Source organism: Mus musculus, chromosome 5, assembly GCF_000001635.26.
Source record: "Mus musculus strain C57BL/6J chromosome 5, GRCm38.p6 C57BL/6J".
In the NCBI taxonomy this organism is placed as follows: domain Eukaryota; kingdom Metazoa; phylum Chordata; class Mammalia; order Rodentia; family Muridae; genus Mus; species Mus musculus.
The window spans coordinates 37,970,500-37,988,078 of record NC_000071.6 but is presented as its reverse complement, the minus strand read 5'-3'; the positions used below and the strand labels follow the sequence as shown (position 1 = coordinate 37,988,078).

Here is a 17,579-nt window from a genome sequence, read left to right as displayed (position 1 = left end):
CTGACTCATGAGAATGCACTATGTACTCTGGAGGCGAGGCCCTTATCGGATGTGTGATGTGCAAACATTTTCTCCCATTCTGTGGATGGTGTTTTTACTTTCTTTTTAGGGTCCTTTGGTGTAGGAAAGCTTACATTTTAGTGACATACAACTTACCATTTTTTTCTTCCATTGTTTGTTAAATGTCATCTAAGGCCAATACAATCTGAGGCCATAGGAACTTATAGCTATGTTTTCTTCTATATAGTTTCTATTTTTAATTCTTACATTTGAACCATTGATATTTCTTGAGTTAATTTTTGCTACATGTGAGGCAGGGCAAATTCATTCTCTTGAACATGGATTTCCAGTTGTCCTGTGCTGAAAAGACAATTCTTTCTTCAAAGGTAAATCTGATTACCAATGTAAGAGTCCACAAATAGACTTTCAATTTTGTCCCATAGATCTGTATCTCTGCCTCATGCTGACATCTCCACAGTCCCAACTATAGTAGTTTTCCATTTTCTATGGGTTGTCACTTTTAGATAAAAAAGCTCAGTAACATTAAGTACTTGCACATCATTGTGCAGCCATCACCTTTATCCATCATTAGAAGCCTTCTACTGTGCTGTGAAACTGAGCCACTGTGTGCTTTAAATAGTAATACCACTACTCCCTCCCCTGTGGACCCACCATGTTCTTCTTTGGTTCCTAGTGAATTTGGTTATTTTAATGATCTCAGGCTGACTGCTAGAGTTTGTAGTAAGTTTTAAAATCAGGAGAGGTCATCTCCCTGCTTCATGCCTTTCAGGCATATTTTTGGCTTCTGGTCTCTACATTTCCATATATATCTTAAAATATCACAGCATGTTGTCCATTCCTGCAAAAAAAAAAAAAATCACAGCTGAGATTCTGATAAGATTTTTCACTGACTACACATAACTGGGGAACACTGTCACCTGTGATGGTTAATTTTAGGGGTAACTCACCTCAATGCAGGATACTGAGAAATACTTCTGGGTGTGTCTGGAAGGTATCTCCAGAGAAACCTAGAGGGAGGGGGTAGGCTTGGGGGTAGGGTGGAATCTGTTGTCTATTTAATGGAGGATCAGAAGGAAAGGAGAAGGGGAGAGTAGCACTTCTGTTCTGTGTTGGAATAGGCACATTCTTCTGTCATTGGCCATGAGGTCCAGGATCTCTGACCTTCCTCTGGAGAATGTATTCCAGTGACTTCCTGGCTTCCCAGCCTCCTGGACTCTGGCTGAGGGCTGTAGCATTGGCTTCCTGAGTCTGATGCCTTTGGACTTAAACTGAGACTGGATAATGACATACATAAGAGTTAAGCTTGCAGATGGCTAGTCAGGGCACTGCTTTGCAAACTCTGTAGTTCCATCTCTCTCATCTGTCTTTAGGTTACTTATATCTACATTTGTCTGTCTGTTATCTACCAACCCATCAACAGTCTGTATCTATCATCACTTACGTATCTCTTAATCATCTATGTATCTATCCTCTGTTCCTATTTGCTTTAGAGAAACCTGATCAATATATCATCTTAAAAGTACTAAATCTTCCAGCAGGGAAGTGGATACAGATGATTAGACCAAGCTCACCCCACTCCCACCTCCTCAGAGCCTTGGTATTACACTGAAGGGTGATCATGCTGACTGCTTCTTTCCCTTTCCCTGCCTGCTTATCCTTGTCTTAACCTGCTCCCTGGCCTCCAAAGCAGCTCTATATGGTGTTGAAACATTCCTTCTTGGTGAAAGGAGAGAGGCTTGCGAGATTCAAGCCCAGAAATCAGTTACAGGGTCCCTCCCCAGGGTCTTAAAAGCTGCAAGCATTCTCTGGGGGAAAGGAAACTCTCTGGTGGAGCTGCCTGCAAGCTGGGCAGGGTGCACCAGGCATGTAGCTTTCTTTTCAAGAGTCATGCCCCATTGTGGGGTGGACAGTCCAGTTATTCATGCTCCTAGAAATAACCCCCAATAAACTTATTGATTCTTCACAACAAACCTGGCTAGTCTTGGGTGGAGTCATTTCTTTGGTTTACTGGTAGTGATCTGAGATGAATAGACATCTGCTCATCTCCTCAGAACATGTCATGGTCTAGCTGTCAGCATGGTGGTCACACATCCTGCATCACAAACATCACAAGCATCAGTAGAGCCAGGAAGAGAGTGGGCTCTAGAATCTGAACAGAGACTGCTTAATGTTCAGTTGCATATGACCTTGCCACCAGGGTTCAGTAGGAAGACACTTGGACGAGAGTTATACATGTTGGTACCCAACAGACTGGAGCATTCCTCTCTTGGACCGGTCCCACTGTCTGTCCATACATCTCTTTCTGGCCAGCCTGAGGCTGAGTTGATACCTGGTATCTAGCATGTGGCTACTCAACAATGTAAAACTGAATGGATATTTTTCAGAGAACAGAGCTGCCTCCTGGCTGCTCTGTGTCTTCGGTGTGCAGAAACTGCATGCAGAAGAGCATATTCCAGGCCACTATTCAAATCCCGAGGAAACAGTCAGAGCTGGGATTAGCAGGATTTGCCTCTGTGTGCCACTGTAATGGGAACCTTGTTCATCAGGGCAATTCGAGCACCCATTCCTTATCCTGGAACTGATCTTCTCACAGGTTGATCTACACACGGGACACCTACAGTTTGATGTAGCTCTGGTTAAAATGAAAAGAATCTACTTAATTAGATAAACCTGGGACAGAAGAATTTGATCACAGTGAGCTCTTTACAGTCCCCCAGTGTCCTGCTGGTAAGGTGAGGCTGTTGACATTCCATGGCCACAGGGCCCAGACAACACAGACCTTCCTGAAACAGGAGGGTGAAAGCTGCCTCCAATTTAACTGAATTGGAAGCCATTTGTTTCTCTTTTCTGTGGTGGAGCAGGAACTTCCTGGAGAAACAGCAAGCGTTCTTCCTGTACTGGAATCCATTCTGGCAGAATCCCTCCCAGTATGTCCAGGATACTAGCCTCAGTCCTAAAGCATCTCTGTGTTGTCCACGAAGCCTTGGGTGCTGCTGCTCGCCCAGTTGCATGATGAGCAGATTCGCCAGCCTCACATGAGGGCTTCCACCACGGGGAAGTGTGTCCTAGGAAACCTTGGAGCTGGAGAGACAGCTCAGTTGGTTAAGTGCTGACTACCCTAGCGTGTGGGTCTGGGCCAGATTCCTACGTGGAAACAAAGCAGAACCTGGTGGCGTGTGTTGTCATCTCTGTGCTGGGCAGCCGGTCTAGCCTGAGCTCCAGGCTTCTTTCAAAGAAAGGAAAGGAAAAGGAACAGAAAGTACAGCACAAACACGCTAATTTTGGATCTGAGCATCACGTTCCGAACCTTCAGAGACTCCCCAGCATGTCCACATCCAAACTCAAGGCCCACCTGGTTCCTAGGGCTTGCTGGTTTGGAAAATATATTTTATGTCACAAGGAAGGCTTGAGAAACTAACTCAGGGATGGACCCAGTAAATTAAGGTCCCAGCTCAATAATCAGAGGTGAGGGGGTAAAATGCCCATTGGTCCCAGGCAGCCTCCCCAGTCAGAGGTGAGTCTCTGCTTCCTCACCGGGGTTGGAGCCCAGTCAGCTCTGCTTTTCTGTCATTCCCCAGGGAGGAGAACAGAGGACTTTCACAGCAACAGTGACAATGGCCTTCACACAAGTCTCTCTTGGACTTCTTTCTACCCATTCATTCCTTCACCCCGACAGTACTGAATGAATCTCTATGGCATGGGCAGCTGTTCTAGGTGTGCGACAAACAGCAGTCAACACAACATCTAAGCGTCTCTGCTGCAGAGGTGAAATTATCAAAGGGAAGCCGAAAGCAGACTTGGTCCACAGCAACACTTCAGGCATAGGCAGCAATTAATAGGCACAACTAAAACAAAGTGAGGGTCTCTTGGAGGGCAGGCCACTTCTGTGGAGCGCAGCATTTGAGTAGAGTCAGAAATGAAGGGACATAGCCAGTCTTGGGGTTATCTGAGGGAAGAACATCCCATTCAGTAAGTGCAAAGGGCCTGAGGTGGATATATGCCTCAGGGACAGCAGAGAAGGGCAGACAGGTGGATTGGAAGGGAGCAATCACATACCAGGAAAAGCATCAGGAAGCACAGAAATCCCTCTCATCACTATGAGACATTCCCTCTCTGGAAGATGAGCACTTGAAAAGCCTTGAAGTTGGGAGCAAGAACACTGGCTTTGGGTTTCTGGCTTCCTTTGCAAGGGGTAGTCTTTGGGAACTGACAGAGGATCTCTGGGCCAGTTACTTGTGTGATATAGAAACAGGTCCAGTTACACAACACAGGATGGTGTGCAGACATCTTCATCCTTCCAGGAGGAAAGTACCCCTTATCCCTCGTGGTTCTGCTATCCCTACTCATAGCTGGGGGAAAAAAGATGATACCCAGACTTCCAGAATGTGTCCTGATGTCACAAACACCAGCACATTCTTCCAGCAACATGAGGTATGTTCCTACTGTTGGTAATTCTGAGTTCTCAGCATCACAAATGAAGACACAGAAGCCCGGGGACTGGGAGTGTGCTGTTCCAGGGGCCAAGGGAGGAACAGGTTTGTGTAGCTCTTGAAGTTCAGTATTTGTCCTGCTTTCCCTCTCTCAAATACAACAGCCCGTGACAGGTATTTCACATTCAAATCACAATCACCTTTGAGACTTAATTTTCCCATTGTTAAAATGGATAGTGCTTTTATGCTATGGACCATGGATCTTGCTAGCGGGTGGGGAGACAGTCTAGAATTCCCAGCTAAACCTCTGGCATTATAGATGAAAAAGGTGTTGTCAGTACTAGGCTAAGACCAGACACATGCATTTTAAAGCCTGGCTGTCTTGTCACAGATAGACTCGACTGACACACACAGAAACACAATTTCTATCGGTTGAAGATGTGTGCCCTGCTCTATGGGGGAAGTCTCGTAATGAAAAATGTCTGGAGCCACGGGATTAGCTTGTATCCATCCACTTCGAGAGCCTTCCATCTGCCAGACTCTGTGCTTGGTTAATGGGTCAGAAAATCCAATTCCCTGTAGCAAAAAAAAAATCCACAGTCAGGGGTATCTGTGTGTATTGGTAGGAGGGACCTACATGTAAACAGACAATTGAGAAGCACTTGGAAAAGTGTCCTGACAGAGGGAAGCCCTTCCTTTCTAGGACCTCAGAGGAAGTACATGGATCCCAGCTTAGGGCTATCAGAGAAGGCTTCCAAGCAGAGACGACACTTAAATTTCAAAACAAAGAGGACTTAGCCAGAACCTGGGAGAAGAGGGAACATTCCATGAGATGGGGCCAGTGAGCAGATTTAGAGGCAAGAAATGTCAACCAAGTATAGGAACCAGGCCAGCGAACACTAGGTAGCACTGAGTCACATCTAAAGGAAAGGCTTTTGGGTACCAAAGGGTAAAATGGAAACCCAGGGATGAATATACAAGTCAAATATCCAACAAGAATCTTGTATCCAGAACAGAGAATGTCTACAGCTTAATACAAGTAAAAGGTTGGCAGAGACTTGGAACAGATGTTTCTCCAGGGAGGAAACACACACATGAGCAAGCTTAATGAGCAGCCCTGCATCACTCCTCGTCAGGAAAGCTAGAATCAAACCATCGTGAGGCACCTCTGTGCACCCGTCAGGATGGGTGTGAGCCAGGAACAGACATCAGCAGGCACTGGAGGCTGAGAAATGTGCCCGGCTGGTGAAATGTGAAATCACTCAGGCACTGTGGGAATCCACTGGCCATTTGTCAAAAGCAAGCCAAGAACGAATTCCTGAGTAATCCAAGAATCTGTGTTTGGGTTCACTCAGGGAGACACATGCACCCACATTCAGAGATGAAGAATCATTTCAGACCCAAGAGTTGGAGGCCAGAGCTCTTGGCTTGACTGTCTCTCAGATGCCAATAAGCAGAGACAGGAATTGAATCTTAAAACTGCGCTTCATTTGGAGATCCTGAAATCTGAGAAGACAGTGGATTGCCATACTAAATACCTGTCTAACACCACATCTCCAGCCAGAAGATTAATATAGATGGGGAGCCAAGGTTGCCAGTCACTCCAGAGCTCAGACTCTCTACTCGCTGAAGGTGAGCAGCCAGGTTTTCTAAGACTTGTGATGTCAGTGTCTCCCTACCGCCAATTACTGTGGATTGCCTGGCCAGTGGTCCTCCAGAAATCCACCTGTCTCAGACTCCCCACAGTGTGGGATGCAAACATAGCTACCACGCCTGCTTTCTGTATGGGTTCTGGGGATTGATCCTGGATCCTCGTGCTTGTATGCCATGTACTTTATAGACTTTATACACTGTCTTAGAAGAGACACTGTGGCCGGGTGTGGTGGCACATGCCTTTAATCCCAGCACTCGGGAGGCAGAGGCAGGTGGATTTCTGAGTTCGAGGCCAGCCTGGTCTACAAAGTGAGCTCCAGGACAGCCAGAGCTATAAAGAGAAACCCTGTCTCGAAAAACCAACCCCCCCCCCAAAAAAAAAGAAGAGACACCGTGACCACAGCAGCTCTTATAAGGAAACATTTAATTGGGGCTAGTTTGCAATTCAGAGGTTTAGTCCTTTATTGTCGTGGCTTGTGTGTACAGACAGACATGGTGCTGGAGAGAGAGCTGAGAGATCTACATCTGGACCTGCAGGCAGCAGGAAGTGACAGTGACACACTGGCTGGGCTTGGACTCCTGAGACCCACCTCAAAGCCCACCTGCTATTGACAAAGCCTCTAACAAAGCCACGCCTATTTCAACAAGGCCACACCTCCTAATAGCACCACTTCCTATGAGCCAATGGAGGCCACCACATAGACAAAGTGCTTATAGAGGTATCTCCCTGGTCCAGTTATCTTAACACACAGTACATATACATCACACACACACACACATACACACACACACACACACACACACACACACACACACACACACACACGGAAAGGATGGCAGAGGACCTTCTAGAAGGGTCTGCTCTTCTCTGGGAGCAGGAGTATACATATGTGGGACTCAAGGTTTGGGACTCAGTTTCCCAATGGTTCCTGCTGAGGCTCCCAGAGGCTTCTCAAAGGCATTGCTGAAATACCTTCCTGGGAGGGTACTGCCTCCTGCCCTATGACTGAAGGGGTAGCTGAAGGAACTCTGGTTGTAACTGACCCTGGGAGTTGCCTCCCTCCTGCCAGGTGCCAGGCGTCATCTGGAACCTGTAAAAAGTTCATTTAGTGTGAGGTTGAGGCTAGGCATCCAAGGTCTGCCCCTTCATGGGAAGCCAAACCGCCCTTTAAAAGAGGAATTAATTCAAAGTAAGTCCTTAGGATCCCAAATCATTAACAGACGTGTTTTGCAAATATCCAAATAATTGTGATTCTGGGTGTCTGCAAACCTCTCATTGTTGCCAGTGGACAGATTGTCTGGGATATTTTATCCCACAGGCTCATAGCGAGTGACACTATTACCAAGAGAAGAGCTGTGACGAAGACTCCAGTTTCCACATGAGCTGCCCAGTTTGGTTTTTATTAAGCCAGAGGAGGTGTCCATTGAAGGAATTTCCTTCATTCTACATTTTGTATCTTCTGGCTTCAAGTGGGTGGCAGGAAGGTCAAGCCTGAGAGAGAGGCTATCTATGGCACTCTGCAGGTGGCACAGCCATTGTGTCTTGCCTGCGAGTCCTCCTAGACTCTGGGCAAAGGGCTGTGCTACATCACACTTTCCAAGAGCCTCAGAAACATCAGCGAGTGGCTTGAGGCCACTCAGTTGGTGGAGACTGGAGAAAATTGAAGACACGGGCCTCTCATCTGGAAAGGACTGAGTTCTGATCTCAGAGGCTCTGAGAAATATGCTTCCAACCCACTGTGTAATTTCTATCCTCCTGCCTCCACCCCCAGCGTGCTAGGGTGCCATTTGTGATGCTGGGTATCGAACTCAGTATTTCCTTCATGCTAGGCAAATGGTAAACGACTGATCTGTAGCTCTAGCCTCAGACCAAGGGGTTCTGGATGCAGAAATCCTGGGAGGTTTGCTGCTCCTCATCCCACCATCTCCCCTGTCATCCTTGGGCCATTTCTATCCTCCCTCCATCTTCCTGTCATCCTTCTGGCCCCTGCAGCACACCACACTCCATCCCTAGTAGTTCCTTTAAGATGTGCAGGTTTCTCAGTTTCAAAGAGTTTAACAAAGGGGAACCTCCATGAATCTTGGACCCCTGGGTCTCTGGATTATACCAACCAGCTCTCTTAGACACCCAGCCTCTGCACCTCTGACCTCAGGCTCTTTCACAGCCTGGCTGTGTCCTTTCAGCAGTTCTTGGATATAATCTAACAATGTTCTGTTGGGGATGCTCTCTCTCCCCCTCTCCTGCTTCTCTTCTTCCTCCCTCTCCCCCTCTCTTGTCTCTCTCCTCACTCACTCACTCTGTATCCCTCCTTTCCTCCCTCCCTTCCTCTCCTCATCTCCTCTCTCCTTTCTCCCCTCCCTCTTCTTCCTTCCCTCCCCCATGTCTTCCCCTGCCCTTCCCAGAGCTGGGCCTCTCTCAGCCTCAAGGTTGATAGAGTCTTGTCCAAGTCTGGCTGGACAGGCTAAAGGGAGACAGGACCTGATAAACTTTCTTTTGATCTTCCATCTACAGTTTGAAAAAATAAATCTGCTGGTGGGTCAGAGCCCAGGAGCTGGAATAGTTCCTTGTTCCATGTTCAGGGTCCCTGACTCTTGCAAAGTTCATGTCAAAAGCAGGGACTGCACTGGGGAGGGATTTGAGAGAATGGGCAGGGAACCTAATTAGGTGAAAATCATTTAAATGGTTTTCCAGGCATCTTTGATTTAAAACATTTATCACCACCTAACGCATAATTAACAGCAGGACAAACGACTGAACAAAAGCTCTTCTACCCAGAGGGATTATGTTCATTTTCATTAATCTTATATATTACCATCTCTCTCTAAGTGAATGTTATCTTAAAGGCCCAAATGCCTCCTTTGATCTTGGGAGGGAAGGAGGGAGAGAGGAGGGAAAGAAAGGAGGAGAAAAAGAGTTTGTTTAGAAATGCCATTTTAACCACAGAATCTAGCACAAGATCAGAAGTTTTGCATACTCAGCCACAATAAGATGGAAATCCTACCGGGATGATGAGATACTGCTGTCCCCAAGAGAGCAGGTGCATTTCTCATGGTTTGGTCCATATTGTTTGGGGTCTTTAGCTTGTGATTTGTTAAGTCCTGAGGATGCATAAGTGTGTGTGTGTGTGTGTGTGTGTGTGTGTGTGTGTGTGTGTGTGATAGGCCTTTCTGACTGGCAAGTTCTGCCACTTACCAGCTGGGTGGCCCTAAGAGTCACTCTGCTGTGTTTTAGTAGAGACAGAGGCAAGGTGATGCCATCTCCCATTGTTTTACCACCTGAGAGTCTCAAACAGCTCAGGTTGGCCAGGAGCTCGATATGTAGCTGAGGATAACCTTAAACCCTTTATCTCCTTCCTGTCTTTGGAGTTCTGGAGTTGCTGGCAGGCACCACATGCACGATTAGGTCTTCAGGTTTTGAGTTCATGAACAGATGAAGCCAACAATTAGCTCAACGCCTTGCGGATCCATTCACCCCTGGAAAGGTCCCAACAGGCACATCGGAGGGGTGCTTTCCTAAATTCCTGTGTGGCAACTCGCAATCAAGTCAAGATTGACTACTACAGCTATCAACTGGACACCCAACCACATCCCCTTAGGTTCCCAGCATCTCCCAAAACAGTGCCACCAGCTGGGGACCCAGCCTTCAACACATGAACCTGTGAGACATTGCATGAGCAAACTATAACAAATAGCAATTAAAAAATTAGCAATAATGTAAATATATAAATATATATATACACACACACATAGGCAGGTACACACACATATACATACACAAATGTATGATTCTACATGTGAATATATTAAGTAGCTTCATTGTATCTTTGTGACCAGGTGGAAATAAAAGCTTTATAAGACATAGTCTCCCAACCCTCCCTACAGGGATGCAGTGAGTTCGTTGTCATCCTGGAATATCTTACAAATGGCCATCACAGATAAAGTGTCCCATATACCACATCTCCACAGTTGCCTTAAGATCACATTATTATTATTATTATTATTATTATTATTATTATTATTATTATTATTATTATTAAAGACAGATTTCATTATGTAGCTCTGGCTGTCCTGGATCGCAATATGTAGACCAGGCTGGCCTCAAACTCAATTCATAGAGTGCTGGCATTAAAGCCTTATGCCACCATGCCTGGCTCCAACATCACTTCTTTTAAAAATAATCTTTATATTCTCTTTATGTTTATGATGAGCCTGAGTGTGCAGATGTCCACTGAGGCCAGGAGAAGGGAGTTGGATCTCCCCAGAGCCAGAGTTCCTGGTGATTATGAGCTTCTCAACATGGTGCATGCTAGGAAGTGAATTCTGGTCCTCTGAAAGAGCAGTAGGCTGCTGAGCTATTCACTAGTCTCTGTTATGCACTGTTCACTAGTGAAGAAGCTAAACTTCAGAGAAGTTAGTGAACTTGCCCAAGGGCACACTAGGAACCATTGGTGGTGGCCACAAGCTTGTTAATCCTACCCTGCTATCTCTCAGCAGTGAAGCCAGGCTCTCTGGACCCTGCATCTCCCCGGAATGCAGTTGGCTTTAATCCTGCAGCTGATGTGGCCAAGCAGGCTGTGTTATCCTCACTTTGCTGATGAGAGAACATCAGAGTGGAAAAGGAACCAGGGCCAAGGGCAGACCTTTAGGAGCCACAGGGACATTCTGGGGAAGGAGTATACCTCAAAGAAGGGGATGCTGGCTGGCCTGGTGAGGGGTAAGACACAGATAAGCCCAGTGGGTCGCCAGAGCTGAGCCAAGGTGCTTGTGGAGCAGATCTGTTTACTCAGCTGCAGGAGAAGATTGCAGGCAGGGTTGATGCTGATAAAGTTGGTTGTTTTCAAACTAAACATGGCCTTTCCTCTGGACTGGCAAGCTGGGGCAGAACACTACAGGGTCTCTGTGTGTCTTTCCGGTCCCATAGTTGACTTTGTATCTCCCTGGGCTCTCGTGGGGGTTTTTGAATGAACTCCCGAAGAGATTTGGGGTACCCAGGATAGCTCCAAAGGATGGCCATCCAGTGCTGCAGTTCAGAAAGATGATGGTCAGGACACAGTGGCTGAGGTGGCCCTGGAGTTTCTGTCCTTGAGGGAATGGCTCCTAGGGGTGCAGAAGTATATGCTGGAGGGGCTAGCTAGCAAGACTGAGAAAAGTTTTTACCCTGAGCTGCTCCAGGCCCTAGAATGTTCCATTTGCATTCTTGTTTCAAGATTCACAGCAGAGAGAAGAGAAGAGCATCTCCCCAACCTCCATGTTATCAGTTGAGAGCACAGAGTGGAAGAGACCACAAGACTCATTCAGTCACGCTGGTCCATCAGAGGTTTGCCTGACTCCAAAGTTCTGAGGGTAGTGCTCTGGTTAGTTTTGTTGTTTCTGGGTTTTTGTTTATTTGGTTTGAAACAGGGTTTCTCTTTGTAGCCCTGTCTGTCCTGAAACTCACTCTATAGATCAGGCTGGCCTTGAACTCACAGAGATCTGCCTGTCGCCTCTGCCTCTGCAGTGCCAGGGTTAAAGGCGTGTGCCACCTCACCCTGGCTGCTTAGTTTTTGATAACTTGACACAAACTGGAGTCATCTGGGAAGAGGGAGCCTCAACTGGAGAATTACTTCCATTAGACTGGCCTGAGGGTGTTTCTGTGGAAGCATTTCATAATTAATGATTTTAGTGGGTTTAAAGTATAAACACCGTCTGTAAGCTTCTTGGGTATTTGAATGCCTGGGCCTCAGTTGGTGGCGCTGTTAGAGGGGTTTTAGGTTCCTTGTTGACAGAAGAGTGTCACTGGATGTGGGTGTTGAGAGTTTAAAGACTCACGTCCAATTCACTCTCCTTCATGAGGATGGGAGCTCTCAGCTTCCTGCTCTGGCCAATGTGCCTGCCTGCCGCCGTGCTCTCCCATCATGATAGACTCCTACCCTCTCGGTTATAAACCAAAATAAACCCTTCCTTCTTCAAGTCACCTTTGCCATGCTATAGCATCATAGTAGCAGAGAAGGAACGAATGCCATGAAGGATGTGAGAGGACCCAGTCCAACCTGGGCAGTGCCATTCCTGGGCACTGGGTTGTCTAAGAAAACAAGATGAGCAAGCCATGGAGAGCAAGTCTAGGAGCCATTGGTCCCTGCTTCAGTTCCTGCCTCTAAGTTTCTGTCCTGGCTTCTTTCAATGATGGACAGTCACCTGTAAGCAGATAAGCTCTTTGCTCCCCATGTGGCATTGGGTCATGATGTTTATCATAACAACAGAAAAGCAGGCTGGGATAAGGGATAAGGCAGCCAGAACAATTTTCCCTGGATGGAAACATGGACCAGAATCCAGCAGGGGAATCTGAGTGGAAAGGAGGTTGGAAGCTAGCTTGTTCAGTGGTCTATGGAGTTAACTCCTCAGCCAAACTAGGCTCTGCTCCCACAGATTTGGCATATAGATGTTATGCATCTGAAATATAGATGTATAACAAATCTCAAAAGCTCCTATGGTTGCTGTGCCAGGAAGGATGAAATCAGGTCCCCAAACAGTAAGCTCCTGAAAACTAAAGCAACATCAACTCTGGGCTTCTGGGGTTTTGTTTGTTTGTTTGCTTGATTTTGAGACAGGGTTTCATGTATCCTAGGCTAGCCTTTGTCTTGAACACACTATGAAGCTAAGGTTGATTTTGAACTTCTGATCCTCTTTCCTGAGATTACAGACGTATGACATGATGCCTGATTTGTGCAGTGCTGGAGACTGTTGTAACTCCTGAATTACTGATACTAGAGAGACTACAGTGTTGTGTACAGTTTGCCTCTACGTCCTCTCCCCCCCCCCCCAAGCTCCCATCCTGCCCCGCTGCAAGCACGATATGCAGTCAGCTAGTTTCTGTGCTGCATCCTCCTGCAGCAGCCTGGTGCTCCCTCCTCCTCCCTTAGCGTTAGAATGGCACTACCCATAAAACCCCCTAAATGAGGACATTCTGAGGAGACATCCTCCCTGCCTTTGTGTCTCCAAAAGCCAACACTCCTGCTGATAAGCAGCAGAACTCCAGGTGCCTGTCCTTGAGACCTTAGAGAAATAACAAGCTCAAGGGAGACCATGGAAAAAAAGGTAAACAGAGGTCAGGTCACAGTTAGTTACGACTGGCCATAAAATTAGTCCCTGAACAGACATCCATTAACCCTCCCCTCCTGCTTCAGTACTATTTCACCAAATGATTACAGCCCTCTACTCACCTCTTCTGTGAACATTCACACTATTCCTAACTATACTGTATATAAACCCAATGTTTTCTGGACTCAGGGACACTTGCCAGCATTCACACAGTGAGCGTGAGGCTGGCAAACTGGGTTCAAACTTGAAACAATAAAAGACTCTTTTGCGAGTTGCTGCAGACTTAGACAATCTTGGGCTCGCCTGGGTCTCCCGTGGACTCAGGGCACAACAGACAGAACCTAGCACTTCATGTATGCTAGGCAAGTGCTCTGACAATTGAGCCCCAGCTCCGCCCAGTTGGAGCATTTCAAACAGCCAAGAGGGTTGAACTGCTGTTCTGGGCGAGCTTCCCTGCTAATTTTCCGTCTTGGTGAGAAGAGCACTAGACTGGCTCTGAGGCAGGCATGTCCTGACACCCCATCCTTGATGCGGCTGTTTCCCATTTAGCGCTGTTTCGGTACCTTTCTCATTGCTGTGGCTGAATCGCTGACAGAAGCGACTTTGGCTTATGGTCTGAGGGGATACAGTTCATCCTGAGGATCCACTGCCTTCCCAAGCAGCAACATCAGCTGAGTATTCAAAACCCAGCCTGCATCCAAGCTATACAGCTCTTCAAATCCTCACAGAACTCCACAAAGGAGGGGCCTCAGCTCCTTCTTTTTTTATTTGAGGAAATGTCCCAAAGCTGAGAAAGAGCTCTTATCAGGAGGAGGAAAAGGGTCTGATGCCTACACGATGACGATGATGAGAGTGGGGATGGTGAAGGTGATGATGGTGGTGTAGGTGAAGCTGCCTACAGCAACTCCCAAGGCCCACCTGTCCAGCCTTCACATTTATGAGGCTCCTTCTGCCATAATCTCTTGGGGAAGCAAACAAGTTGAGAGAGGTTGAGCAATTTGCCCAAGATAACAGTGTGAACCCAGAGCTCTGCCTCATGGGTTCTTTCTCTGCCCACCTGGGAAGAGGAAGGCTTCCTTCTATTGGATAGAACACTGGACTGAGTCTCTTTGGCTTTAAGGCTCCCTTAAGCCAACAGACTATGCAGACAGCTAGGACCACATCACAAAGGGCCTCTGGCCTCAGTCTCACACGACCTTCTCAGCTAGCACAACCTGGTCCCACTGGACTCTGGGTTTGCCTGACATTGTCCTTGCTCAGCTTCCCTTCATCCTTCAGGTCCGGCTGGTCACCTTGTCCCCCACCCCAAGCCTCATCCCTGCTGTTATCTCCATGAAAGCCTGGGCTACCATTGACCTTGTGGAGTCAAGTACTGTGTGTCTGCCCTTGACCAGAATTCTGACAGGTGAACCTCACAGGCCGGGCTCTGCTTTGGCCTGATCAAGCCCAGCCCAGTTGTGACTTTTCTGTCCTCTCTGACCCACCACAGCCCAAGCCCACCGAGGCCACCCTGACCCTGCACCTAGGGGAAGGCCTAGGAGAGCTCTCAGACCCTCACACCACACCAGTCACGAGCCTCACTCTTTCTGCTTCTTCAGTTTATCGCAAATGATTTTCCAAGCCAGTGGATATAATCACATTACACTTAGGGAAATTGGTGCCATTTCTTAATTACTTTTATAGCTGAAAAGCAATTACTTAGCAATTGCAGATGGGTCTTCTCGTGTTGCCCGGAGCTCCTCAGCTATAAGGAATGTCTGCAGAAAGCCAGACCTTTTGAAGAGGTTGGGTTGCCCCTTGATAATGGAAACTGGGCTAATTAAGTTTGGGGAGAAGGCTGCTTTTTTGTAAGAAATAAGATAAAATAAAATTTTTTTTAATACCGTGATTTACCCAGTTGCTAGAGGCAAAACCTGCCAGGTATCCCCAGCCTTTCCCTCCTACATGGCCCTGTGCCTGAGAATTTAAGGGATTCTCTCTGCACCTGTTGATGCCCCTGAATCTTTCCCAAAACCCACTCCTCTTTCCAGGCCACTGATATCACACACCTGGATGACAGTGGTGGCCTTAGAACTGGCAACCCCTTCATGCCCCGTGATTCTGCAGTGTCTAGATCCCTGTGGATATGGCCTTATTTAGAAAAAAAAAGTCTCTGCAGATGCATGTACATACAATTAGGTAGGTCTAGATGGGACTGTCATGAACTACCGAGGTGGGCCAACAGAAAGTCAAGACCAGAGAATGTGTCTTCAAACTGGGAAAAGCCAGGGTGTGGGGGAATCCCCAGAAGCCATAGATGGTCTGGAATGGATCTCCCCTCACAGCTTCCAGAAGCAGAGAGCCAGGCAGCACCTTCCTTTTGATGTTTCCAGAACCTTGAGAGAATATATTCCTGTCCTTATAAATCACTCTTGGAGTGGCCCTCAGTTATGGTGGCCCAGGGAACTCAGTTTCACCACCGGCCAACTTGCATTACTCCATCATGCTGAGCTAAAATCTGGGCTACCTGCTATGGACTCAGGAAACAGATTTAGAGCCTGCTTGCCTTTCTGTTGGACCCCTGCCAATCTCCTCAGGCTGCTCCCCAACACACTTTCTTTGCTCTTCCTTACTGAAAGAAAACCCTCTATTACCTTGGTTACCTGCCTTTCTGCGTCCCTATTGGCTAATTCTAAGACCCAGCCTGCTGACTGTGACCCTGCACCTGCTCCAGGTCAGGGCTGCAAAGGGTTCTTCCGTGTCCATCCTCATGGCACAGACCCCACCCTCTTCCTCTCGGAGTACCTTCCTCTGGGAGTTCCGTTAGTGCCTTTTCCTGTTGCTGAAGATAAAATGCCCGGACAAGAGCACCGTGAGGGAGAAAGACTACATTGGCTCACAGCTCCACAGGGATGGAGTCCATCATTGTGGGCACAGTCTGAGAGCAGGAGCATGACTCGGTCACACAGTTCAGAAACAGAGGGAGAACAGGAAGTGGGACCAAGCCATAAAAATCTCGTCTGCAGCCCACGCCCCCTGTGACGCACTTCCTCCAGTGAGGCTCCACCTCCTAAAGGTTCTATGACCTTTTTTAAAAGCACCACCTGCGGTATCAGCCGCCCATGGGGAGCAGTCCACATGCAAACCAAAGCAATGCTCTTCTTGCACAGCTCAGGAAGGCAGGATCTGGCTCGAGAGGAATCAAGCTCAGGAATTTCGTAGCCTTCCTCTACTTATCTTCTCCAAGCAGTCTCTTCTTTCTGTTCCCGGGGCAGGGCTGGCATCTTAGGGTTTTTGTTGCTGTGATAAAACAACTTAAGAAGGGAAGGGTTTACTTGATCTTACACTTCCGGGTAATACTCCATCACTAAGGAAATTCAGTACAGGAACTCAAGCAAGGCAGGAACCTGGAGGCAGGAATTGATGAAGGAGCCATGAAGGAGTGTTGCTTACTGCCTTGCTCTTCATGGCTTTCTCAGTCTGCTTTCTTATAATATCCAGGACCACCAGCCCAAGGGTGTGGTACCATTCATAATGGGCGGGTCCCTTCCACATCACTGTTTAAGAAAATGAACTAAAGACTTGCCTACAGGCCAACATTATGGAGTAGTGATTTTCTCAATCGAGAGTGCCTCTTCCCGAATGGCTCTAACCTATGTCAAGTTGATATAAAGCTAGCCAGCACGGGTGGGATCCTTGAGAGAAAAGGAGAGCTGCATGTGAGGCCCACATTTTGAGATCTACCACATTGAGATCTACTTCCCTGCTCATGAAATCATTTATTCATTCAACACACATCTGAACATTGAGGGCTGGCAGAAAGCTGGATGCCAGAAATGAGACGCTCACAACACCACCACTTTACAGGCTGTTTCAAGGTTATGTTTGCCACACAGGAGAAGTTGTACTAGGATCCTCAGCACTGCCAAAGTCTGCTGCTGATAAATCCCTAAAATAAAGTTACCCCACCCCGTCCTCCCTTGTCATATATTTTCACCTCTGGGGTGCTTCATGACTTCTAATACAATGTATACAATTCTTCTCACACCTCATGCCCAACTCATTTGAGAACAGGGGCAAGGAAAAAGCCTGCACAGGCTTAGTACAGACACATCATGGATCTAATGTCATTTCCTTCTACGGCTGGTTGAATTTGTGCATAAGGAATCCATGGGTACAGAGAGCATTGAACTCCAAGTGGTGCCAAGGGCAGTGTTGGGGGCACAGAAAAGACCCTGAGCCAGGTTGAATGAACCCAAGAACAAATACCTCCAGGATGGGTCTCTCCTACTGAGTTATCCAGGTGGAAAAGAACTATGGACTCATGGCCTGTTTGGGGAGAAGGGGCTGGACCCAGGGCTGGGACATCAAGGCAGGTTTAGCTCCTGGTAAGAGTCCCGCAAAGATTCTCTGTAGCTG

At 47.4% G+C, this 17,579-nt stretch overlaps 1 long non-coding RNA gene across 4 annotated transcripts; it reads right to left on the bottom strand.

Annotated features, from left to right (window-relative positions):
• Positions 1-340: 340 nt before the first annotated feature.
• On the bottom strand, positions 341-16,161 carry Gm40289. Of its 4 annotated transcripts, none has more exons than XR_868370.1 (4): positions 15,966-16,161; positions 1,993-2,113; positions 969-1,295; positions 341-859 (listed from the first exon to the last, which is right to left on the bottom strand). It is a non-coding gene; the product is annotated as a predicted gene, 40289 (long non-coding RNA). The 4 variants fall into 4 exon arrangements; XR_868368.1 differs by lacking the exon at positions 15,966-16,161 and adding an exon at positions 2,208-4,437; XR_868369.3 differs by lacking the exon at positions 15,966-16,161 and adding an exon at positions 4,078-4,434.
• Positions 16,162-17,579: the final 1,418 nt, after the last annotated feature.